Source organism: Sorex fumeus, unplaced genomic scaffold (genome assembly GCF_029834395.1).
Source record: "Sorex fumeus unplaced genomic scaffold, SorFum_2.1 ptg000061l, whole genome shotgun sequence".
Classification (NCBI taxonomy): domain Eukaryota; kingdom Metazoa; phylum Chordata; class Mammalia; order Eulipotyphla; family Soricidae; genus Sorex; species Sorex fumeus.
In genome coordinates, this window is record NW_026606118.1 from 18,222,501 (window position 1) to 18,250,500 (window position 28,000).

Consider the following 28,000-nt stretch of genomic DNA (forward strand, 5'->3'; position numbering starts at 1 on the left):
CACCTTGGAGTTTCATCAGCTTTGTGTCTTTTAAGATTTGGGTTTGGAATTTTTAAAAAAAATTTTTATTAGTGAAACACCATGAGGTACAGTTGTAGACCTACAAATTTTTGTGCTTGGGCTTCAGTCACACAATGATCGAATACCCATCCCTCCACCAGTGCCCATTCTCCACCACCAAATCCCAGTATCCCTCCCCACCATCCCCTCCATCCCACCCTGCCTCTGTGGCAGGGCATTCCCTTTTGTTCTCCCTCTCCTTTTGGGTGCTGTAGTTTGCAAGAGGCATTAAGTGGCAGTCATGTTCGGTCTTGACACTCTCAACTAAAGAGCACTTATTCCTAGTCATTGCTACAGGAATTTCCTTGTCCATCTGTAGTCGAGATGTAGAAAATATCAGAAATGGCAAAGTTAAAGTAGCCTTTTATAATTAGGTTGTTCTCTGCACAACAATAGCACAGCAGTAGGGCGTTTGCCTTGCAAGCCGCCAGCCTGGCCAAGCTGGGTTCAATTCCTTCGCCCCTCTCCGAGAGCCCGGCAAGCTACTGAGAGTATCTTGCCCACATGGCAAAGTCTGGCAAACTCCCTGTGATGTATTCTATATGCTAAACACAGTAACAACAAGTCTCACAATGGAGACTTTTCTGGGCTCGCTCAAGCAAATCGATGAACAACAGGAGGACAGTGCTGCAGTGCCACAGTGCTACCATGTTGGAAGTGTTAATTCCTTCAGTTTCTGGTAACTTGCTAACTGAGGTCTCTTTTAAAAGGACACTAGTTTAAAATTATGTCCTTGGATGTTTATTCATTCATCAATAATCATTGATTGCCTGCTTGGTGCCAGCACTATTTCAGAGATTAAAACAAAGAAAACTGGTTCTACAATGATTTAAATTTATTTGATTCTGTTCAAAGTATTCAGCACCGAGGATGGGTCAACATGTTTCTATACGGAAAACCTTTATCTGGATCATTCTATAATTATGATAATCTACACCAAACACCAGAGTTAATACCGTAAATATATTCCAAAACCCCTATAAACAAGGGAAGGGAGTGCTGCCAGACAAAGTCGAAACAGAGAAGTGCTTTTGCCAAGGAAGGAACCCTGTCACAGAGCAGGTCAGTCAAATACAGCCCTTTCAATCCTACAGTCTTATATTTTGGGACACTAGAACAAGGATCAAGAAAACACAGGATGTAATATGGGCACAATCACCAGTGGGTGCCATCTTGGTGGCCTTCTCTAACTTTTCTTGTGGATGCCATACAGGACTTCTACTCTTACTCATAGACACTTTGGGAAAATTCTTGAGATAGCTCTATCAGTCCTAAATCAATAGGTGAGCTAGCTACTGGGGACTGAGGCACCTGCTTAAGCCTGATAGATACAGACACTACCAGTCACTATCTGATTCCTAGTAAAGAAGTCACACCTCTTCCTGCAGAAAGTACCTTGGAAACCTCCAAAACCCCTGGTCACTTAGTAATTCCTACCCCACTTCCCCTCTCCATCCCCCATTGCCTCTGATACAACCACTTGGTCACTAAGGGCAAGATCTGTGACTGAAGTTCCAGGCTCCTCTTAAGCCCATATCCCACATGGGTTCCTAGCTAAGGCCAGGCTTACGTATTTCCCAAGGATTTCTAGACACTAATTATCATGAATCTCTGTTTTCCTCTTGATTCAGAAACTCAGGTGCTTCCAGTTTCTTGCCACCTTGTCATCCAGCTTATCTTCTGGACCTGCTCAAACTTGGCACATAACTGCCATTAGGCACCTGTGACTGAATGACCTTGGTTCATACCATTGCAGTTGAGTACTGCAGAGATATATCCCTAGTAGTCAAGTGGTCTACTTAACAACTTGGCTGGTAGTTACTTCCCAAGCCCACTGGACTTCAAAAGCATTACCAGTACCAGACACTGGAACTGTCTGTGAGCCTTGGGTGATTGTGCAGGCTCACTCAACTTCATAGCTGTAGGGAATGTAGGGCAACCATCACATGGATAACCACATGGATAACATGTACACATGGATAACCACAAACTTCTGGTGGCTATCCATGTATGTGCATGAAGACTCAGAGCCCCACTTACTTTCTAGGATTAGTGAATCTGAGCCCTAAGTGGCCACCCAGATCTCTATGAAGAAAGACCCTCACCCCCTATCTTTACATAGCATTATGCAAAAGAAGGAGTTTAGGAAGGAATTCATCTGCACTGGTGGATGAAGAAAAAAGCGGGAACAGACCCAAAGCACTACAAAACTATCAAAACTCCCTGACAAAGACTTTGCAGTAACAGTTTTAAAAGGTGCTTGACTGTATTTAGGACATAATGAAAGAGATATTTAACAAGGACAGAGAAAACATGAGAAACATCCAATCATAAGTCATATCCCTAAAGAGTGAGTTCTGAATGGCAAAATAACATAGGGACCCACAAATAGAATATAACGAGCTAAATATTATTATTTTTTTGCTTTTTTGGGTCACACCCGACGATGCACAGGGGTTACTCCTGGTTCTGCACTCAGGAGTTACTCCTGGCGGTGCTCAGGGGACCATATGGGATGCTGGGAATCAAACCTAGGTCGGCTGCATGCAAGGCAAACGCCCTACCCGCTGTGCTATCTCTCCAGCCCCGAGCTAAATATTGTTAAGTGAACTTTAGGAAAGGTAGAGGAAACCATCACAAAAGAACATAAAAGGGAAAATGGAAATTAAAAGTGTGAAGATAACTTGAGATTTATGAGACAACATTGCAAAGAACAAGATTTGCACCAGAGGTGTGTCAGAAAAAGAAGAGAGAAAGAATTCTGTGTATTAAATAGAAAAGACCTCCAAAGAACACTCTCCCATTTTAGTTTGCAACTCAGATTTGGAGGAGACAAAAAAAAAAATTCAAACAATCAATAGTTGAAAGAATTCATTACCACTAAATTGGATCTGCAAGAGATACTAAAGGGTATTTTGCAAAATTATTTTTTTTTAATTTGGAAGTTATTTAAAAAGCATAAAATGCAGGTAAAATGTGATATTATTGGAGTCTCTTAACTTGAGATTTACTTGCTTTAAATTTAAAATGGTGTATAATCTTAGAAATCTAGCAATATACTTCACATTAATCTAAAACAAGATTGCTGTGAAGAAATAAGCAAGAATGAAAAGTCACATGTTGTAACTATAAAAACATAGATATCAATGTATCAGGAAAGAAATAGGAGAATAAAGGAATGAAGCCAAACTTCAAAACACCCAGAATCCATACAGAAAGATGGTCATCAATTATTTTATGTTAAAAAGTTCACTAAACACTTTCTAATTCAAAAGCATAGGTGCATAAAACAAAATTTTAAAGTTTTCTGTTTACAGAAAATTCCTTTGAATTTTAACAATAAACATGATTTTAAAGTAAAGGTTTGGAAAACAAACAGGCAAATGGCAGGCTATAAAAGGTAGACAGGGCCATGCATATACAATAAAAATAAGCTACAAACAAAAAAGGCAATGACAGACAGAAATAGACATTTATAATGATTGAGATCAATAATCAAGAAGACATAATAATCATTAACAGACATCAATATTTAAAGCCATTATAAATAAAGCTGTAAAGATACACTAATAAGACAGGAAATCAGACAAGGAAACAATATTCCTAAATGAGCTGGAACAATTCCTCACCACAGAACTGGGAGTAGCTTCTAAACACTGCCTAGCGTGAGCCAAAGCGAGTGAATGAACAAGAGGGGGAGAAAGTGTGTGTGTGTGTGTGTGTGTGTGTGTGTGTGTGTGTGTGTGTATTTGAGAGAGAGATAAATATCTGCTATCTCACCATTGGTGACTGGGTAGATGTATTGACATTGTTCTAGAATAAGCCTTGTTACATCAATAATCAGACTAGGTACTATAAATAAAAAGTGTTTACAGTTTACAGAGATACTTTTAACTGAAACTTTCAGTTTTTAAACTTTATTATAGTTTTGATAGCACTGTTTCAATAGTGCTGACACTTATGATTATGATATACAAAGTTATTGTGTCTTCGCCAATAACAAAGTTTCCAAGACCTCCCACCAATGCTCTTATTTGTCACCTCTTTATCCTCTTCATTTTCTTCTTTAATATCCACCCCCAACCCTTACACACATACTGCTTGATAATCTCAGTTTTACAATTAAATGTCCAGGATTTGTAATCATTTGATACTGTCTAGCCCTCTGTTATTTTTTCTTTTTTTTTTAATAATATAGATGAGTGAGATCATCAGGTATTTGTCCTGTTCAGGGTCAAGCTGTACTCCACGTCCATCAGCCTGTGTTCTGCCAACTGCATCTTGCAGGGCTAGAGAACGTAAGGTGACCCTTCTTCCGTGTCAACAATGTGGATGACCAGCTGATGACAATCTTCAGATTGTTGGGCATCCTACAGAGAAGTAGCTGCCCGACTCTAAGCCCTACCTCATATGTCTGACCATGGCATCACTGATGAATGTTTTTCTCAAACTCAAGGCCACACTGCAGAAACTTCTCTATTGTACTCGGGTGCAGGGCATCTCTGCAGAGTAGGTCTTGTTGCACCCCCACTTCTCTGACGGCTGCTAGGCTGGGGGCTGGTCTCTTAGCTGCTCCCTGGAGGGCAGGGTACTGAGCCCCAGCTGCGCTCAGTCCCTCCACTGGCTTTATTTAATTTCATAAAATGACTCCTTTCCCACAGGAAAAAATATATATAACTGGATTCTTTTGATTAACATGGCGACCTCCAAATCCTTCCAAATAATTTCACAGTTTCATGCCCATGAAATATTCCTTTGTGTTTATACCACAACTTTGTTATCTACTCTTCTGTCATTGGAAATTTGGGTTGTTTGCCTCTGTTGAACTTGGTACTACCTTGAACATAGGTATCCATTATCTTTTTTGAGTTAATGTTTTTGTGTTTGGGGCTATGTTCCATGTGGAAGGTCTAGTGAGATATTTAAGAATAACCTGACTTTTTTAAACAAATACTCCTTTTTTATTATTTACAAAATGAAAGCGAGCATGAAGGAACAGGTCACAAGTTACAAAAGGGAGGAGACAAATGCACTAAAAAAAAAAAAGGTGCCATCCACATGGAGTCTGGCTAGAAAATGACTTTGTCAAGGTTAGATATGGCCAAGAACAGGCCCCATGCTATGTCAGAATTCCAGGGGTCTATAAACAAACCTTTACTGAAGAGTAGGGGTAGGGGCAGGGGGGTAGGTGTTGGTAGCACATCTATCTACAAGAAACTACAATGTAGACCGGTCTATTATTCCCAAACTTCATCCACTGGTCTTAGGAACCTGAGGGAGGTCTGCTTGTCTGTCTTGCTGGGACAGCAAAACCTCAGGACTGACAGACTTCCCCACCTTCTATAAGGCTTTTCTCAGGTGACTCTGGAAGGTGGCATCGAACAGCCCGCTCAGGCCCGCTGCCAGTTCCCTCAGAACAGACACTGTGGGCTCCTCGCTGGCATTCAGAATCCTCACAAAGAATTTATTCCACAAGTTACCATCTTTCAGCTCAGAAATATTTTGGCTAAGTTTCCAGAGGGACCCATCCCAGGTGACCTGTAGATGTTCCTTGAACAATAGTAAATGTGCTAAATCTGCTATACCAAACAGATCTACCTGGTAGAGAGAGGAACAGTTAGACAGGATCTTTTGTCCTTCCAGGAGATGTACAGTCTGAAAGTCGCTGAGAGGGAAAACGTCTGGCTGTGTCCTGAGGTTGACACTGTAGGAACAGTCCACTATCTTCAAGGCTTCATTGCTCTTACTACAGTCATACGGATCATGAATTCTGTTTCTGAGAACCAGACTTCGGGCCCCCAGGTCACCGTGGACTGTCTCTGCTGCGTGCTCCTCAACTACCGTCCAAAGGTTAAAAATAACCAACACTACTATTTCATGAGTTATGAACTCATGCTGCTGAAGAAGATCCTGTAGAGTGAGGCAGTTTATATACTGGAACCAAATAATACAGCCATCTTGATATTGAAAACAGTTGCAAAAATGATCACATTCCTGGTTAAAATGTTCCTTTAGTTTGAGGCTGACATAAAAGTCCCATGGGATGGGCTCAGACAATACCTTTATTATGGTTAATTCTGCAGAGTTTTTAGGTGTCACCCAAAATAATTTGTAATCTTCACATACACATAATATAATATAAAATAATTTGTAATCTTCACACACATATGGACTGGAGCGATAGCACAGCGGTACGGCATTTGCCTTACAAGCAGCCAACATGGTCGACCTGAGTTCAATTCCTCCTCCCCTCTCGGAGAGCTCGGCAAGCTACCGAGAGTATCTCGCCCACATGCAGAGCCTGGCAAGCTCCCCGTGATGTATTCAATATGCCAAACACAGTAACAACAAGTCTTACGATGGAGATGTTACTGGGCCCACTCAAGCAAATCAATGAACAACAGGAGCATCGGGATGACTTCACATATTAGATATTCTTGTTTAATGCAATAATCCTCATTACCTAACTCAATCTCCCCTTCAATTTCTAACTTAGGCATTGGCCTGTCTTCTGAGAAAAATTCCATGGAGGCACACAGATCTGAAAGGGTTTTTACCAGTTATCTTCGATATCGTGAACACCAAGGTGACTGAGCGGGGTTGTCCGTCATCTCAACGGTAAGCTCCAACTTCTCAGGAATCTGGAGGTACTTGATGGAACAGTTGCTCGTGAAGGAGGAGGATAAGCACCTGGAGTAATGTGTCTTCTCGGCTGTCTTCAATGATTGGGCTCAGCTTCTTGATGCTCAGAGGTGGATTGTAGATAGTGCCACAGATGGTCTGCTGGTCCTCACAGGCCTTCCCGTCTAGGTCTTCTACCTGCAACAGTCGCTCAGCATCAGAAGGAAGGTACTTCAAGACCGCTATCTCGTGAAAAGGGGTGGACACAAAACGAGTTGCTCTGGCAAAGTCACAAGGGTCTTCTGGGTTCGGAAAAATGGTCATATTCCTGAAACCCGTGATGATAGCATCCTCACTCAGAGGTTTGATGCCTGTGAGTTCATCACAAACATCTGGAGACACATCCTCAGGTGAAGTGATGTTTTCTGAGGTTTTGAGAATTGAAAGGGGTTTTCACTGGGTCGAAGCCTGTGCGGAATCTGTTGGCAGAGTCTCCTGCCCCTTGGAGGGGGGTGGGTTGAGCTTCCCTCCCTGCCCCGAGCAGAACCACGGCAGTCGAAGACCTCCAGAACCAGCCACAGCCATGCTGAGACCACTCTCCACATGCCTGGACAAGCCTCATGCATGAAGGAACCATCAGAGGAACCGGCAGAGGAACCTAGGCATGCGGGTCCCGGGGCTGATATCTCTAAGCCTGCTTGGATTGGGACTGGCCCTTCTCCACCCAGATCCCCCATCTTCCAGTAGGTAGGCATTACATCCGCCAGCTGCAACCGGCGCCCGGTGGTCCCATCAACGGACAAGACCCAGAGACTATAAAACCCAGCTCCCAGAAGCACATGGCCACATTTGCAGCCACACAACATTTTATTATCTCGTTTTCACTTTGGAGAACCCGGCAGGCTACCAGAAGTATCCTGCCTGCACGGCAGAGTCTGGCAAACTTCCCATGTCATTCTCAATATGCCAAATACCAGTAACAATGATAGGTCTCATTCTCCTAGCCCTGAAAGAGCATTGAATATGGCTCTTTTAAAATCTCAGGGCTAGGAAGGAGGAGACATTACTGGTGCCTTCTTGAGGCAATCGACGAACAACAGGATGATTGTGATCGTGATCACAATGTAAATGCTGCCAACTGACCTCATTGTTACTGAGAATCAAACCTGTCTGTTTTTCAGAAAGGTTGGAAGAGATGATATTCCCACTAACAGTTAGTTAGGGTTCCCTTTCCACCACATCCTCATGAACACTGATTGTTGCCAATTTTTTTGATATATGCCATTCTCACTGTTGTGGAATGATATTTCACTGTCATTTTGATTTACATGTCCTTGATAATAAACGATGATGAGCATTTTCTTATTTGCCTACCTACTGTATCTTTCATTTTATTTTCAAAATCTTCATTTTGCTGCAATAAGTGGTAGAAATATGCATATATCTTTAAAAGTCACATTTAAATTGTGTTAAGTATAGCATTTATTATTTTTCACTTTCCTACTTATGGTGTTTAGCATATTCAATACACCTTCATTATTGTGGTTTCAGAAGAGAAGAATTCATTTTTTTATAGCTTAGTATTTTACAGGTTAGTATTTTATTAAATTGCATATAACATGTTTCTTTATTTCATTACATCTGTATTGGCAATTAGATTGCTTCAATATCTTGGCTAGTGTGAAAAAAAGGTGTGTGAATGTCCTCCTGAGAAAGTGTCATTTAAAAAAAAAATTATTAGTGATACACCATGAGGTACATGGCAAGTTGCAGACTTACAAACTATCATGCTTTCATTTCAGTTATACAATGATCAGGTAACCATCCCTCCACCAGTGCCCATTCTCTACCACCAATGATCCCAATATCCCTCCCACAACCCTCACCCCAACCCCCCCACCCCACTCCATCTCTGTGACAGGGTATTCCCTTTTGCTCTCTCTCTCTCTCTCTCTCTCTCTCTCTCTCTCTCTCTCTCTCTCTCTCTCTCCTTTTGGGTGTTTTGGTTTGCAATAGAGGTGTTGAGAGTGGCCATCATGTTTGGTCTATAGTCTACTTTCAGCACTCATCTCCCATCTGGAGCGGATTTTCCAAACTCCCTTTAAGTAAAGTGTTCCATTCTCTATCTGAGCTCCCTTTTCCCTCAGCATAACAGGCCACTTTCCAAGCCGTGGAGCAGACCTCCTGGTCCTTATCTCTACTACTCTAGGGTGTTAGTTTCCCATTCTGTTTCTTTATATTACACAGATGAATGCAATCTTTCTATGTCTGTCCCTTTCAGAAAGTGACATATTTTTGATAAATATCTGTGAGGTCTATTGCTAGGTCATATGACACTTCTTTTTTTATAATTTTTGTTTGTGGGGGTTTGGCTTATACTAAGAGATATTCAGCATTCCTGGCTCCATATTCAGGTATTACTCCTAGTGTAACTCTGAGATCACAGGTAGGTCAGCTTAGTGCAGGGTAATTAATATCTCTATTTTAGTTTCTTAATAAATTTCCTTATCATTTTCCATAGATGGTATAATTATTATATTCAAAAGCAGTTAACAGTTTCCTTTCCTTTGGATCATCATGAAGACTATATTATTTATAATATATACATAGGTCTGAGGATAACTCATTTTGCTTTGAATTAAAATTTTCCAAATAATAAGTGAAATTGAGTGATTTTTGTATGTACCTGTTGGCCATCCATACATCATCCTTAAAGAAGTATCTGTTTAAATATTCTGTCCATTTACATATTTTTGATTGGGTTGCCTACTTTGTTGTTGTTTGATACTTTTAATTTCTTTGTATAGTTTGGGTTTTAATTCCTTGTATGATTTGAAAATACTTCCCCCCACCCCCAACAGTGGGTTGCCCTTTGTGGTGAGTTCTTTGATTCTCCAAAATCTTTTATATAAAGTATTTTCTTTTGTTCTCATAGCTGACAAAAGTCAGTTACAAATATTGAGTGGTCAAAGCCAATAAATGGTTCTTTCTCAGTTGTATCTTGCTGACTCCTTTACCATAAATTTGTTGTCCTATGTGTGTGAGTTTATTCCTGAGCTTTCAATAGTGTTCCATTGTTCTGTGTTTCTCTTTTGCTTTTTGTTTTTTCCCAATACCATACTGTTTTGTTTCTCTTCACTTTTTAGTCTAATGAAGTAGAAAAGCATGATACCTCATGTTTTGTTCTTTATTTTTCACCCAGGATTGTTTTGATTATTTATAATATTTTGCTACTCCAAATAATTTGATTTCTTATTTTACTTGTTTATTTAAGAATGTTCTTGGTATTTTTTATAGTGATTGCACTGACTCTGTTTATTGCTTTCATCAGCATGCCTACTCTTTTGTGTGCAAAAATTTTGCCTTTTAGGCAATTCCTTATCATTAGTGGAGTGTGGGGGATACCTGCAGAGACTCATAGGGTAATCCTGACTGTGTGCTTAGGAGTGACACCTAATAGTGAGTGTGGTGTCTAGAATGGAACTAGAGTCAGCATCATGCAAGGAAAAGAACCTCATGTCTTGTAGTATATGTTTTCCTTGGTAATTTATTATGTGTTGATAATCTATACGTATAGCTCCTTTATTTACTGTTGTTTTTCTTCCTGTTAAACACATACCCATTATCTCCCTAACCTAAATTTAGTATCAGGTGGCAAACTGAATGAATTTGTGCAAAAATTAATTATTTGTTAGGACGTGGATCATGATCTCCCTTTAATGACAAAAAGACTCCAGAGACTGCAAACAGCAAACAAGGTTTATTGTAAGACTGGCTAGCCAGGGTCCAGCCGCCTACACAGGCAAGCAGGTCAGATAGGTGAGGCAAGACCCCGAACTTCTTCAAAGGGGATCTTATATAGGCCTTCACTGGCCGTTACAGCAAAGCCCGCGCATTTCATAGGCAATAGATTTGTAACAACATATACTTTCTTAACCAATCCATTTAAAAGTACATGACTCCTTAGCCTATAGATTCAAAGATCAGCATTTATGTACATAGGTATTGTGGCTAGTGGGCATCTGGTAACTCAGACATTTGGTTATGATCTGGCTCCCTTTGATTAGGTGTGAGCAGATAAGGGAAAAGTTCCTAACAGAGGTAACAGATAAGGTAGGGCCAACAAATGGTTTTCGAATTTACATCTCAGTAGGGAAGAGTCAACTATGGTTTCAGAATTTACATCCTAATAAGGAAGGGCTTCACAGCTAAGGCTCTGCTAGGGAGGGGGCAGGAAAGGGAGAGTTACTAATTAGCAGGGTTTAGCTCTGGAATTTTTCTCAGGGTCGTGGGGACCTTACAGATTATATCAAAGATATTTCTGAAATCCATTGTCCAGGTAAATATTGATGTGGTTTTGCAAATATTGAAGACTAACCAGGGAACAGTGAATTTTTAAATAAAGCAATTCAGATAATGAATAAACAACATATTTAAAAGTATGAAACTTTTCTTTGACCTAATATAAAACTTCTAGAACACAGAAGATCTTGCTATGCATCCTGGTGTAATTTGGTAAAGATAAGGACAAGCACAGCTCACAGTAGCCCATTTGATTCTCATTAGTTGGCACTGCCTGACACGGAGTTTGAACAATCACATTTTGGACTTTCTGAGTTGGAGTACAGTGTGTTTTTTTTTAAATCCATATATATGTGAGAAGACAAGTATTTAAGATCTGGCTCAGTCGATTGCTAGCTCAGTGGACATGCACTGGCCATTTACTTAATGGGAGAATCACTTTATTTTAGTAGAAAATGAATTTAGAATTCTTTAAAAAAAAAAAAGGTGTGGAAGAAATAACATCCAATAATGAAAGTAAAAGATCTAAAGAATAAAATCCATCCTTTTTTGTAATGTATTTTTGACATTTTTTTCTAAAGGTTTTACTGTTTGTTTTTAATTCTAGGAATATTCACCTAGAGAGAGTTAAAATAGAGATAGACGCTTTCCTTAAGCAAATTCTAGCAGAAGGATTTTAGTGCAGGTGGTTCTATGAGGCTGTAAACTGAATTAAGTTACACAAATGTGTGAACTCATCTTGGAAGGGGTGAGAAAATAATGTGTTTGTAATACTTGCATTCTTCTATATCACAGTTCAATTACAGTTCAGAATCTGAACATAAGCAAGTGTAAGCAAAGAGTGTATATTAGTAAAATATAAATCCTGATACAGTGGAAGAGGAGTGGAGAGAAAAGGGGAAAAGAGTAAACCTAGAATTGGGTTTTTGGAGATTATTTTGTTATTTCTATATCTAATCATAGTTTCTCAAATTTGGCTACACTCTGGAACCACCATAAGACTCTTGCAATACTTATTCTTTGGTCCCATCCCACGAACTTCTGATTTTATTTGTCTGGTAGATGTTTGTAAACCCCTCCGGATGATTTTATCAATCAGCAGAGCAAAGAAACCACTGATTTGGACCTGTTCCTTTAATGCTCACACAAATGCTCACACAAATAATCTTGAAAAATGTGGGCTTGAAAGAGAACCCATGATTCTGCATTCCCAAAAGCCCCCAGAGCCCCTCATAGACTCCAAACAGACTTTCTCTGACTTCCGGAATCATTTATGAGGAAATTGAAAACATTATAAATGATCACAAGGAGACTCATCATCATGATATCAATGACAACCCTTTTATTGGGTGTCAAAAATATGCCAGGAACTGTGCTGGTGCTTCCAGGGTTAATTTGTTCTTAACCTCAAATCAACCCTATGAGAGTTGATATTCACTGTGGATAACACTGTTCTGTCCTTCCTACATAGCCTCAGGAATAGTTGACAGTTGATAGTTTATTGATAGTTTATTGGACTGAGGAAAAGAGAAAAACACCTTAAGGAGGTATTTTGCCTGGAGCAGTCAGGAAGGGCTTTAGAATACCTATTAGGTGGTCCCTCAAGGAGGGCTTTCTTATGTTGATTTGGCTACCTGACTGGATGCAGTGTCAGCCCTGAGTGCCTGGGAGTTGGAGAGATGAGAGAACTGAAGAGAAGAGAGAGCAGGGTAGCAAAATGGACTGCAGAGAGGCTAGCAAGGGGGAGCAGGTGCTTGAGAGAACATAGGCCCTCCATAACATAAATTACTTCTATAGGATAAACTTCCTTGGAATAAACTGCTACTAATACCAACCGGCCTGACCCTCATCTCTTCCTTTGTCTGCCCTTGGCCAACAGCCATCCAGATCCAGGCCACACACAGCAGCTCAAGAGCACTGAATGAGGGCGGTGAGACAGAGCCATCCAGAGAGCCCGTGAACATATAATCTTCAGCATGCATAGTTTTTTACAATTAGCTATGTTTTGCAAAAGAGAGAACTGAGACTTAAAAGGTGGAACATCTTGCCTACATTCAAAAACCTTAGTAAATAACCCCAAATTTTGGAAATCTAATATTGAAATGATGCTATTATCTTGGTTATGAAATGATTGTATAGTCTTCCTTTCCAGGGTTTGGTGTGTCTCTGGAGAGATTCTTAAAGAAGACAGTAAATTTGAAATAATCCTCAATACTGACACAAAGGGAAACAAGGTCAAAACCCACAGCTGACCAATGACTTTCGAAGACAAAATAGCTGAAAAGAGCAGCATGAGAATTATTGCAAGATGCACGAAAGCATCCCCTTTGTTCTGTATAATTCAAGTTACAAAGTTTGCCAATGTTATTAATAAGGTCTAAGTCTTTGACTGCTCATTGTATCATCTGGGTGAATTTAATAAAACTAATGTGTAGGTCAGATCCAAAGCATATAAATCAGATTCTCTGGAAATAAACCCAAATATTAACATTTGTTAAGACTTCCCAGGGAATCCAAATTGTAGCTAATGTTGCTAATCATGGGGTATGGAGTGTGGGGTCCTAGGAGGAAATTGATGCCACTGATGATAGAGTCTAAATGGCACATTTCCTGGACTGTCTATTCTAGCAGTTGGCAGTATTTTCTTTCCTCTTTTCTTTGTTCTCCGAAAGGCCCTGACTTCTTTCTCTACAGCTAACGATATCACTGACTGGATGTGCCTTTGAGAAGCATATTTGAAACCTATAACTTCTGATCAGGACATAATAAAGATCAATGCTTCACAAAATATTTTTCCCTGGAAGGTAACCCCAGGAGAAGGTTTTCGTGGTCAGATCAGCAAAGTTGGCACTGTGCCCCTATCACTTACGCCAAATAAACAATGCATTTAGAATATCTCAGATATTCTATACTAATAAATCACTTTTCATTTTCTCTAACTTGGAGTTCCAAGAATTATCTGAACATAAAATATCCCCTGTATTCTGTTTTTATACACAAATTGTCAGGGGGAGAAGTCTAGTATAGAAAATAAGTAGGATGATGGAGTAGTATCTGGCTACTGCCCCAACACCTGTGGCTGTCCTCACCAGGGCCCCTCGGAGGGGGGACGTGTTGAGTTTCCCTCCCCACCCCCCTGAGCATAGCCCCAGCAGCCGAAGACCTCCAGAACCATCCACAAACATGCTGAGACCATTGTCCACACGTCCAGACAAGCCTCATGCATGAAGGAACCGGCAGAAGAACCAGCAGAGAAACCCAGGCACGCGGGTCCCAGGGCTGAAATCTCCAAGCCTGCTCGGATTGGGACTGAGCCTTCTCCACCCAAATCCCCCATCTTCCAGTAGGTAGGCATCACACCCACCAGCTGCCATCAGCGCCAAATTGTTCCCATCAATGGCCAAGACCCAAAGACTAAAACCCAGCTCCCAGAAGCGCGTGGCTGTATACGCGGTTGAGTGACATCTTACTATCTCGTTTTTACTTTGGAGAACCTGGCAGGCTACCGAAAGCATCCTGCCTGCACGGCAGAGTCTGGCAAACTTCCTGTGTCATACTCAATATGCCAAATACCAGTAATAATGATAGGTCTCATTCTCCAAACCCTGAAAGAGCATAGAATATGGCTCTTTTAAAATCTCAGGGCTTCTCTCTGGAAAGAAAGATGGCGGCCGCACGGGAGCCTTGTGGACAGCAGGTTTGAGCCGGGGGCGGGGGGCAGCAGGGGCTTCATGGGAAGGGGGGCGTTCTGGGCCGTCCTTCACCCCCTACCGAGGTCACCAGCTGCCCCCCACAAGCAGCTCTCCGGCACGGCCACGACTCCAGAGCACAGAAACCAATCTCTTAACTATCTAACTTTTAATAGAAATACTTCCAGGGTTAATAAGTAAAACAGCAGAAATCCAAAACCGCGCGGCCGTGATAGCGGCTGCGCGACATCATTTTATTCTTAAACCCAGCTGTAGAAAGCAAATCATTTCACAACGCTGTTTCAGCATATCTGATGGGGGGGGGTCGTAAACTCTAAACAATAATTGTGCATCTTCTATCGAAACAATGTATCTAGTCAAAGTAGATAGAGTATTAACTAGAACTCATCTGCCTCACAGGAATTGGGAGGTGTGGGAGGTGGGGGTTCTATTGGGGTTCTTCGTGGTTAAAAATAAGTATTGGTAAAGGGAAATGTGTTTGATACTTACATGACTGAGACCTAAACCCGAAAGTTCTGTAACTTTTCCCACAGTGATTCAATAAAGAAATAAATTATTTAAAAAAAAATGAAAAAAAATCTCAGGGCTAGGAAGAAGGAGACGTTACTGGTGCCTGCTCAAGGCAATAGATGGACAACAGGATGATCGTGATTGTGATCGTGATCTGGCTATGAATAAAAAAAAAATTATACCTGAATTCCAGAAGCTCAATTATAGTTTCTCAGAAGACAGTATTATCAGGGATAACACATATACTTATATTGTGCAAGCACATCCTTCATTATATTTTCCTACATATATCAGTATATTTTACACTTACTTTCCAGTGTATCCCAGCGGCTGCTGCTTCCTGAAGGGGAGTCCGGAGGTCGTCTCCCAGACACCGCCCCACATTGTGCGCTAGTTGCGGGGGGCAGGGCCCGCCAGACCACTCTCCGGCCCACCGAGGGTCCGTAGGTTTAAGGAGGGACCGACCGAATGAACACAAGACACAAGAGACAGAATGCAGTTTAGAAACTGAGAGAAAAAGAGACAGACTTTATTGGGGGCTACAGGAGGTATATATTAGTAAGGCAGCTACACAAAAGGTCGTGCCCATATGTGGTTAGGAAAGTTACAAAGTCTATATGTTTGTCATACCATGCATTACAAAGTTTATAGGTTTCACATACCAGGTTAATCATTGTCAGTTACCGCCATGACAGATTTTTTCTCAGGATAAGGATACATAGCACAGGCTTTACCTGCCGTGGGACACATAGGTCAAGATAGCTAAACCTAGCACAGGCACGTAGGCCCTTGATCAGTTAAAGGGCCAGCTTCCCACAGATTGTGATTGTGATCTGGCTATGAATCAAAAAAAAATTATACCTAAATTCCAGAAGCTCAATTATAGTTTCTCAGAAGACAGTATTATCAAGGATAACACAGATACTTATATTGTACAAGCACATCCTTCATTATATTTTCCTACATATATCAGTATATTTTACACTACTTTGTGGTATCCATGGGTGAACAATGTTTCTCAATTATTTTTTTTTGGGGGGGGGAGGGTGCCAAGCTGAGTGATGATCAGGACTTACTCTTGAGTCTATGCTCAGTAATCACTTCTTATGGGGATTGGGAAGCTATATGAGGTCCTGAGAATCAAACTTGTGTCAGATACATTCAAGGTAAGTGCCCTACCCACTGTACTATCATTCCTGCCTGTTTCTTAATTTTGAAATAGTCCAAGTAATCATAATTTTTCTTTACTGAAACACTAAAGCTCATAAGATTGTTTTGAGGGATTAGACAAAACAAGATAATAAATTGAAGTATTATCTTTAAGGCTGGAGCGATAGCACAGCAGTAGGGCGTTTGCCTTGCATGCAGCTAGCCTGGCCAAGCTGGGTTCGATTCCTCCGCCCCTCTTGGAGAGCCCGACAAGCTACCAAGAGTATCTCACCCGCACAGCAAAGCCTGGCAAGCTCCCTGTGATGTATTCAATATGCCAAACACAGTAACAAGAAGTCTCAAAATGGAGATGTTACTGGACCCGCTCAAGCAAATCGATGAACAACTGGAGGACAGTGACAGTGACAGTGGTTATCTTTAAGGATGTAAATATAAAATAATAAATATTAAGTATTAGAGTTAGAGAGATAGTACAACAGGTAGGGCATTTGTCTTATAAATCATAGACTAGAGGTGATCAAAACAACATAAACAAACAAAAAAAGCTTCAACATAAAAACAAAACAAATAACTAAAATATTAATACATTAAATGATTTTATTTATATTTCATATCTGTTATAGTTCGCAATATCTTGCATCCTTTCCTTTTCTTCTTTATAATCTCAAAGTAACTAAGACAGGTCTTATATTAAAAACACACATGCACGCTTACACATACACACCCCCACAAATTTCACACACCCACACCAAAATAACCGTGACTCATGATGCAAGCTATACTTTGACTTTTAAAATAGTGAGAATGTTCCACAACTTTTAGTTGAATGTCAGGAGGATTAAAGGCCATCTAATTGTCAGTCTTCTCTGTATATTTTTCTATTACTAATGGATCCAGAAAAAGAAGAAACGATAGAAGGGCATTTCCCTATGAAGTTCAGTGTGTGTAACTTACTTATTGATCAGCACTTAGGGAGCAATTAATTGACAAAGCCCATGGGGAGGGAGACGAATTGGTAAGCGGGTCTAATTATTGACTCGTGCTTCCTGACTCTTCCACACAGACAGTCTGAGGGCTGGACCAACAGATCCAGGCAGTGGTGATGCTAAACAGAGGGCAGTGCCGAACAGAGCCAGCAGCCATCACTCTCATTGTGATGTTACTGCATGTTTGGTAGAAGTCTAGTTTATTTTTACTTGCCTCTTGTTTGATCTTGTTGGTTCAATATAATCAGATTCTTAATGACTCAAAGAATTCTTAATAGATAATACAGGAACTGTAGAAAACCTGATGAAATATAGATTAATAGAAAAGTCTGTATGGTAAGAGTGGCATAAAAATGAAAATTGATTATGTCTCAGGATCTGTTTCCAGTGGGGGATTATAGATCCCCTTTCTATTTTTCTTTCACTTAGAACTCGAAGCATGGTGACTCAGGGGTATAGGGGAAAGGGACACGGGGACAGTGAGGGTGGGATCTAGAGTCACGAACAGCGGGATTGGCATAGTGCCCTGCATTATATAAAAAAAAAAAAACTAATATTTTTGTGAACTATGATACTTTACAATTTAAATATATATATATACATATATTATAAACACGTTTTTCAAACAGTAAACACTGATTTTATTGTTGGGACTACATAGCATTTCTCTCCAAACACTCTCTTTGTAGTTTCCATTTGATACTTTTTTTTTTTCTTTTTGGGTCACACCTGGTGTTACTCAGGGTATACTCTTGGCTTTGGACTCAGGAATTACTCCTGGCGGTGCTTGGGGGACCATATGGAATGCTGGGAATCTAACCCAGGTAGTCCGTGTACAAAGCAAATGCCCTACCCTCCGTACTATCAATCCAGTCCCTAATACTTGGTTTTTAACTAGTGTTTCTCCATAGAAGGGGTCATAGAACACCTGCAGTTCCGCAGAATATTCAAACTGGGTCACAGGTGAGTATTTTATTAATGAGAGGCCACAGAATGAGAATTACTACACACAGGGAGTCACAGGAAAGAAGTAAAGTCAGAAGGGGTCAGGATCTGAAAAAAGGTTGAGTAACATTGGTCTAAGGTCAGATTTTGGGGAGGATATTAGTTCTAATGGAAGATGAAGGGAAGAAAGTTCATTACTTCCTTAGGAGATTTTGTTGTTTAATTGTCCTTTTTCCCTTCATTTGGAATATTCTATAGGAGTCTCCTGGGTCATAAGAGGTATCAGTTTAGTATATAAAAATAAATGAAATAGGATGAAACAGGCTTATACATACAATCATTCTTGAGAAGGGAGCACCAAATAAAGGGTGTTTGGAGGATCCTCCCAGGATGGGAGATGCATGTTGAAAGTAGACTATAGACCGAACATGATTACCACTCAATGCCTCTTTTTCAGACCACAACAGCTAAAAGGAGAGAGATAACAAAAGGGAATGCCCTGCCACAGAGTCAGGGTGGGATGGGGGAATGGGGGGGGGGGTGGGAGAAATGCTGGGATTAGTAGTGGTAGAGAATGGGCACTAGTGGAGAGATGGGTCCTCGATCGTTATATAACTGAAACCCAAGCACAAAAATTTGTAAGTCTACAACTGTACCTCATGGTGTTTCACTAATAAAAATTTTTAAAAAATAGTGTTTTTAAATATTCAAGGGTTTCTGATACTTCTCCTCTTTATCCTACTTTCCTATCTACTTGTTTTTGTTTCTGGGCCATCCCTGACAATACACAAGGCTTACTCCTAGTTCTGTGATCAGGGATCACTCCTGGCTGTGCTCAGGGAACAATATGGGGTGACTGTGGGTGAACTTGGTTCTGCTTTGTGCAAGGCAAAAGTCCTACCTCCTGTTCTATCACTCCAAGCCCCTTCTTTCCTATATTCTATCGTAGTATCTATATTTATAATTTTTAGACAATGATTTTTAAACCTGTTTACATAATAGATGCATTGTGATCCAACCCAGCTATGCTGTGTTTATTTTAAGCTCTCTAGGTACTTCTAAACTCCAACCAAAGCTAAGAACCACTGCCTTAGAGGGATTTCCTTGTATTTTTCACATTTATTACTGCATCTTGAAGCTGAATGCTTGACAGACTCTGTAATAATACTGTGTGAATGATTGTTTCCAATCTGAAGGTTTACTTCCATCAGAAGAAACATACTTGATAATTATTGGGTTTTGAGGATTCTATTACAACCTCTGACTTTTATCATTAAAGTATTGATGGTGTAAAATATTGGGATAGTTAATCTTAAAGGTTTCAGATGAGAAAAGGTCCCCAAGCTTGTCTTTAAGCATATTTCACAACAAATAACTATTAACTTTTTATTCAAAGTCTCTGGAAGGACCTTCTATAACATTTAACAGTTTTGTAGTTGAATTTTCTTTTATAACTATTTTTGATATAAAGCTTGTAATATTTACTAAGTAATAAAATGCACTTATATGTCATTCTTTATTTCCAGTATTTTGTGTGATCTGTAATTTCCAAACTGTGGAAAAAGGTATTTTCCCTTCTTCAACTTTTCCAGTGGAAGTAAGGTTTATTTTTTTATTTTATTAGTTTTTTATTGAATCACTGTGATATAGACCCCTTACAAAGCTATTCATGATTAGATTTCAGTCACACAGTATTCCAACACCCAATCCCTCCACCACTGTACATTTCCCAGCACCAGTGTGTAAGGGTTATTTTTAATATTAAACTGTGATTCTGAATACTTTATAGACTATAACTTAAGAAGAATCAGTTTGAAAATTAAATATACACATACAAAGAACTTGATAAATATTTCTGAAGATAAAGGTAAAACCTATCAATTGTTATGCTGGTTTTAGGAAAGAAGTATATGATTTTTATTTGAAATAAAACTGCTCTATAAATTATACATAATATTCTGAAATATTATTATATTCATAACAGCCAAAGAAAAATAAAATGTGTCACTCAATTTTACCTGCCTTTATCAACAGATAGCATAAAAGAAATATGATAATCAGAGAAAACAAAATATTTTTCCTTTAGTTTAGATTTTATTTAGATATTTTAGAATGGTCAAGTAAGATGAAAAAGGTAGATACTATTTACAATTTCTGGAATTTCAGAATCCCAGGGCTCAATTCAAGCCTGAGAGGGGTAAAACATTAAGAGGATCAATAATCTCTTAAGTGAGAACGGGCTGAACACTCATTGACCACTGCTTTACAGTTTTTTCTACTCTCAAATTACCTAGAAGTTTTCCCAAAATTCTGTGTAACAGATAAGTCACTGTAAATAATGTCATAATGATATCCTCCTTGTTTTGGGGGACAATATTTTTTGACCTTCAGAAGCCATTAGTGACTCAGTTATCATGCTCTTTGTAATTTCACTGCCTCTGACCTGGAATCTCTGAAATTTTCTTTTGTGAGAGAACCTTTATTCACATTCTTCAATAAAGAGTATGCTTTATAGAGATGAAGTAAAATGTATTTAATCAAGTAATAATATATCTATGAAGGAAGTAACTTGCATACTATTGAGTCAGGTATCACCAGCCTAAATGAACAGAAATCCTCACTAATAATATGTACTGTTACTTAGTAAAGGCCCTCCCGTTGATCGTCGATTTGCTCGAGCGGGCCCAGTAACGTCTCCATTGGAGACTTTGTTGTTACTGTGTCTGGCATATCGAATACTCTCGGTAGCTTGCCGGGCTCTCCGAGAGGGGTGGAGGAATCGAACTCAGGTCGGCCATGTTGGCTGCTTGTAAGGCGAACGCCCTACCCACTGTGCTATCGGAGAGCCCGGCAAGCTACCGAGAATATTCGATATGCCAGACACAGTAACAACAAAGTCTCCAATGGAGACGTTACTGGGCCCGCTCGAGCAAATCGACGATCAACGGGAGGGCCTTTACCTTTACCTTTTACTTAGTAAAGGCCCTCCCGTTGATCATCGATTTGCTCGAGCGGGCCCAATAACGTCTCCATTGGAGACTTTGTTGTTATTGTGTTTGGCATATCGAATACGTCACGGGGAGCTTGCCAGGCTCTGCCATGCGGGCGAGATACTCTCGGTAGCTTGCCGGGCTCTCCGAGAGGGGCGGAGGAATCGAACTCGGGTCGGCCATGTTGGCTGAGTGCAAGGCAAATGCCCTACCGCTGTGCTATCGCTCCAGCCCCATTTTATTCCATTACTAAGGCTCTGCAGTGATCCTGTGGATGTATGAATAGTACCCTCTTCCATCCCATAATATTTAACTAGTTATTTAACAAGTTAAGCAAGTAGAAGAGAACTTAATTTGCATTTAATTAAACATAATAAGAAGGTTAGGAACTTTAATGATGTTTTCATTTAAAAATGCTTTCCCCCTCTCCAGTACTTATGGTAAATTAAATATCCCATTAAAGAAGGATTAAGGTCAATTCACATCTAGTTACTTGAGGTGGCAGAACCTTTCCAGAGTGCAGAATGACATTCATCATCAGACTGTGCTTTGATAATCAGAAAGGATTTATCACTAAAAATTCATGCCACGATATAGTCTATATGACTGCTAGGAAACCTCATGGAATTCAGTGAAAAACTGCAAAAGGAAAATGAAGAATCTGACTAATCTGTTTACTAGGTGCCGTCAAGGTTGTGAAACCACTGAAAGGACGAGGAGACTGAATGTTCCCTAAGAGAAGCTCTGGGTTCTGGTATCCAGTGAATTCTGTCATCATCACTTACTAGCCTTGCAACTCAGTATACAGAAGCCCGAACAAGTTTTCTCATCTAAAGGTGAAGAATAATAATGTAACAGAGACAATAAAATATATTCACCAATTATGGCCTTACACATTAACATGATACATTTCCCAGATTCCTGTGCAATTAGATTTCAAGAGACAAATGATTACACGGGAATGCATGGAAATAAAAAAGAGTCACATCCAGTCTGACTTACAAACAACCTTCACAATTTCCCCTATTGCAGTGATGCACTATACGTGCTAGGTGAGCTGCCACAAGAATGAAGAGTTGCCCCAATAGCATGTGATTTTATGTGCACATATAATAAGCATTATTTTCTTAAGCCTTTAAGATTTCAGTCTTCCCTCCCTCCCTCCCTCTTTTTTCCTGCCTTCCTCCCTTCTTCCCTTCCTCCCTTCCTCCCTTCCTCCCTTCCTCCCTCCCTCCCTCCCTCCCTCCCTTCCTTCCTTCCTTCCTTCCTTCCTTCCTTCCTTCCTTCCTTCTTCCCTTCCTTCATCTGTGATGGAACTTAACATATCATAATTAACAGACCTCAAGCCTTCTTTTGATAATTATATGGATTAAGCCATTGATTTTTAAAGTTTTAGCAAATCTGAACAGAAAATGGTTATTCTGCAAACCATTGGATTAAACAATACCAGGGATAAAGTTCCAGGATTTAGGGGTACATCATACTTTAACACAATCCAAACACAACATTTTGGAGATAGAAATGCTGAGACTTAGAATAGTGACTTACCTGTGACCAAATCTTGAATTCAGAGTATAGCTAGAGATTCCAATCCCAAATTTTCCTCAATATATTCTAATCGCTCTGTAAATAATATGCATCTCTTCAGTAATCTCTTGAATATTTACATACATTGATTCTGTTGAAGAACTGGAGCGACAGCATAGCAATAAGGCATTTGCTTTGCAAGCCACCAGCCGGCCAAGCCAAGTTCGATTCCTCCGCCCTTCTCGGATAGCCTGGCAAGCTACAGAGAGTATCTCACCCAAACGGCAAAGCTTGGAAAGCTACCCGTGACGTATTCGATATGCCAAACACAGTAACAACAAGTCTCACAATGGAGACGTTACTGGGCCCGCTCGAGCAAATTGATGAACTATGAGAGGACAGTGTGACAGTGCTACAGATTCTGTTGAGTCAGTTCAGTCTATTAAAAATTTGAGCTGGATTGAATTAGGAAAGATTGCTAATATGTTGCAATTTTACTTATATATGCTAATAATATTTATCTCAATGACAACTGCTGGACATATTTGTTAAGAATTTAATTGTAATTCCTTTGATAAAAATTTTCATATATTTGGGAAATCCTATTTTTTCACTCTAAATTCCTTTTGTACGCTGTCTTAAGGTAATGAAAACCTACATAAAAACAAATACTGACTTAATCAACATGTTTATTTATTTTTTGCTTTATTATTATTATTATTATTTTGCTTTATTTATTAATATTGAAGTGCAGTGAGTCTCCTGCCCCTGCGCCTGGCTGTTCCTCGCTGGAGTCCCTTGGAGGGGAGCGGGTTGAGCTTTCCTCCCCGCCCCGACCAGGGCTCCAGCAGCCGAAGACCTCCAGGACCAGCCACCACCATGCTGAGACCACTCTCCGCACACATGAAGGTACTGGCAGAGGGACAAAGCCACGCGGGTTCCAGGGCCGAGATCTCCAAGCCTACTCGAATTGGAGTCGAGCATCCTCCACCCAGATCCTCCAAATTCCGGTAGGCGAGTGGTGGTCACACCCACCACCTGGCCCCCTGGCGCCGTGTAATCCCATCAGCGGCCAAGACTCAGAGACTATAAAATCCAGCTCCCGGAACCGCGCGGCCGCGAATGCGGCCGAGCAACATCTTATCAAGACATCTATTTATGATATTTTATTATCTCATTCCTACTTTGGACAAACTTGTAGGCTATCGAATATAGCCTGCCCACAGGGCAGAGTCTGGCAAACTCCCCGTGGCGCACCAAATATGCCAAATACCAGTAACAATGATGGGTCTCTTCTCCTAAAGAGCCTTGAATATAATCTCAGGGCTAGGATGAAAGAGACGTTACTGGGGCCTGCTGGAGGCAATCGACGAATAACAGGATGATGAATGAATGAATTATTGAAGTAACATGGCTTACAATATCATTAATGTTTATGTTTTTGGCACAAAAAGTTACATGTTGCTGTGCAAAGGTATATTGATGAAATTATGAAATTTAGAACCATTGAATACAATAATTATCCTAAATATTTAACTGTCACTTTCACTGTCCCTGTCCTCCCATTGCTCATCGATTTGCCCTAGCAGGAACCAGTAAAGTTTCCATTGTGAGACTTGCTGTTACTGTTTTTGGCATTTCGAATATGCCATGGGGAGCTTGCCAGACTCTGCTGTGCGGGCAGGAAACTCTCGGTAGCTTGCCAGGCTCTCTGAGAGGGATGGAGGAATCAAACCTGGGTTGTCTGCATTCAAGGCAAACATCCTACCCGCTGAGCTATTGCTCCACCCCCCTAAATATGTATTGCTTCAAAATATTTTAGAACGTGTTTAATTAAACAGTGATGTTGGTTTTCTCTTGGTGACTATTGTGAGGCAATTGGCTGCGATGATTCTTCTTGTGATCTTAGACAACATCCCCAGCTCTGGAATCTAGAAGCCTGTTGCGGTATAACTCGTACCACTTTCTAATTGGTGATTGGAGAACATAAATATCCCATAATTTTGCCATTCAAATTATGTATAGACATAATTCAAATTATGTATACTTTATCAAGAGTTTTCAAAGTAGCTTTTAATGTAGCACTTTCAACATAATATTCAACCTAATTTTTAGCCTAATTTTTCAACATTGTGTAATAATTTGCAGCGTGGGCCTTGAAACCCCAGGAATGCACCGTTAGTTCTATATCCCACTAACTTTTCGATATTAAGTTAGTGCCTTTATCTTTTATTCAAACTTCAGGGCTTATTTTACTTATAAAATAAGAATAAGTCTTAGACTGAAGGATATTACAAAGTCAAATGATAAACACTTTTGTATATTGTTTGTAATAGAAAACTAATCATTATTATAAATAATTGAAATGTTAAGTACATAAGAGTTAAATTCTTATATGATTGATAGTATTTAGAATATAATAAACAATACCTATGGGAAAAAGATAAAATAAATTACAAGATATCCAGATAAAGATACTTTAGAGTATTTTTGTTAACATCAGTGATATGCTTTTAGTTTGTGAACACAAAGCCACTTTAATGACTATGTGTCATGTGGCGAATAGATTAGCATCTTCTTATTCTGTAGTGTTTGACAGCTAGCATTTCCTTTCCGATTTTTCAAATGGCCTATACCTCTACCTTCATCTCTTTGGGCTGCTGCTTTGTGATTTGTTTTCACTGTGACCTGTAATAACTTCAGTTGACCCTCTGTCCTCTCCATGGCTCTCTAGTCATCTCTCCACATCTATTCCTGGATTGACCACATGTTGGTACTGACCCACCCTTGTTCACTAGTATCCTTTGATGCTCTCTCCTTTATTGTTGCTAAACAGCACAGCTCACCTCCTTCTGGTCTCTGCTGCCATTGAGGTCACCTGCACCATTTTGCTTCAACTGCTGTTAGCAAACCCTCTGTTCAACTTCTCTGACTCTCTGATCTGTAGCATTTATGTTTTCTGTTAACCTATGAGGCAATACCTGTTCCTTCTTGGGCCTTAGCACTGCACTGTAGCACTGTCCTCCCATTGTTTGATTTGCTCGACTGGGCCCAGTAACGTCTCCATCATAAGACTTATGGTTACTGTGTTTGGCATATCGAATATGTCACAGGTAGCTTGCCAGGCTTTGCCATGTGGGCGAGATACTCTTGGTAGCTTGCCGGGCTCTCCTACAGAGGTGGAGGAATGGAACTCGGGTCGGCCACTTGGACCACGTGCAAGGCATATGCCCTACTCACTGTATTACCATGATATTTTATATGTAGGAGAAATAGGGACTTAAAGCCCCATAGACCTATTCCTGCCATGAAACATGAAACAAGACCTATTCCTGCCATGAAACACTGATCACTTCCAATAAAATCGAGGTTTGGGCCTGCCTACTGTCCCTATCTATCCAAGGACTATAATTGCTAATCCTTGCCCAGTTTCCAGTCTTATTTTTCATGCTTGCAGCTCAGACCTTCCATCATCCTCTCCCTCTAACCTGGCCTTCCACTGTGCCCAACCACCTAACCCCTCCATTGCCATACATTGGAATCTCAACTGGGGACTGAGTATGAATCATTTCCCCAAAAGTTTCTGTGTTTAAGCAGAAAGGGGACTTTGCCTAATTCTAAGAGCAGTAATTTTCTCAGTTCAATTCAGTGGAAATTCTTTCTTAAGTCATATAGCTAAGTAAGAGAGGCAGGAAAAAATTGTAAGTAAAATATTATCTCAGAGCTCCTAAAGTCAGACTTACTGCATGAGAATCACTCAAATAGGAAACAACAGTAAAAAATAGATGTACTTTGGGGTAATAAGATCTCTTAATAACTTCTCTTATCAATTATCTACATTTTCTTCATATAGTTTATTATTTGTTGAAAAAATGAGAATATTTATGAAGCCACAGCAAAGAAATTAGCCAGTCTTATGTATAAGACAACTATACCGTGTGTGTGTGTGTGTGTGTATGTGTGAGACTTTCCCTTTTGTAAAAGACAGCTATATCGTGTGTGTGTGTGTGTGTGTGTGTGTGTGTGTGTTTCTTTGCACTGCTATAAAGAAGAAGTGGTCTCTTTTGTCTCTTTGATTGCTTGTAGAAGCACTCATTCTTACTTAAAGCCCTCCAATGCACCTCTGATTTCCCTTCCATACAATTCTCTGTTCCAGACTTTCTGCACAAGTAGAAATGTCTGTTTCTTATCTATCTATTTCCCCATTTGCATGATTGCAGATCATGTTGACATACACTGCCTTGTCTCGATGCTTATGTGCCGCACAGAGTAATACTCTTAGATTTCTAACTGCCAGCTTCAGCGGCTCTTCACCTTAAGGCTGCCCCTGGAGAAAGGAGGCTGCTTAGAAGAGACACTGGAAGTAACTGGAACTGTCATGCTCCTCTCGCCACAGCAGCTTTCAGCCATGAAAGGAATCAGTGATTAAATGCATCCAGCTCCTCAGTTGGTCCCGGGGGACAGCAGGTTCTCACTGTGTCTTGCAGACTCTCTGGCAGACACTTCCCTGAAGTGGTGACCTGCCTGCTAACACATAACCCATCTGCTCGCACCCTTTCCTACTCTCTGTCTATGCTCCTAGTGATCACCTCGCCTTCCTCACCCCCTCAAACTCCCTACACATACACACACACACACACACACACACACACACACACACACACACCACGCAGCACTCAAGACCTCCTCTCAGGATCTGTCTGGGGGGAACCGGAAATAATAAAATATTCACATTCCTTTCCATTTCCAATAGTATGTATGAAAATGGCTTAAGGGTTACAAGCTGACTCTGAACGAAGTGTGAATTGAAAATGTGGCAGAACTGTGAACAAAATTAACAATCTTAGATAGCAATACTAGACTCATGATGGCAATGAGTCAAGGACTCTGTGCAGTATTGTGTCTAGTTTGAGAGGCAGTGTATTGCTGCCATTGTTGCCATGTCAAGGGTCACACTTGGTGATGTGAGGCTGGCGTTGAGATCAAACGAGGACCTCACCCATGCAGTGCGCTCTACCACTCAGCCACATCCCTGCACCCTGTTTTTGACATTTTAGAAAAGATACTCACACATTCTACTATTGTATGACTAGGGGGCTGGGAACGTAGGGGGGGAAAGGTAACAATGGAGGTTAAACTTTTCCCCCTCTAATAAACCAAACTACTAAGGAAAGAGATG

At 40.3% G+C, this 28,000-nt stretch overlaps 1 pseudogene; it reads right to left on the reverse strand.

Annotated features, from left to right (window-relative positions):
• Positions 1-5,310: 5,310 nt before the first annotated feature.
• Positions 5,311-15,587, reverse strand: LOC130034725 (mitotic checkpoint serine/threonine-protein kinase BUB1 beta-like; annotated as a pseudogene).
• Positions 15,588-28,000: the final 12,413 nt, after the last annotated feature.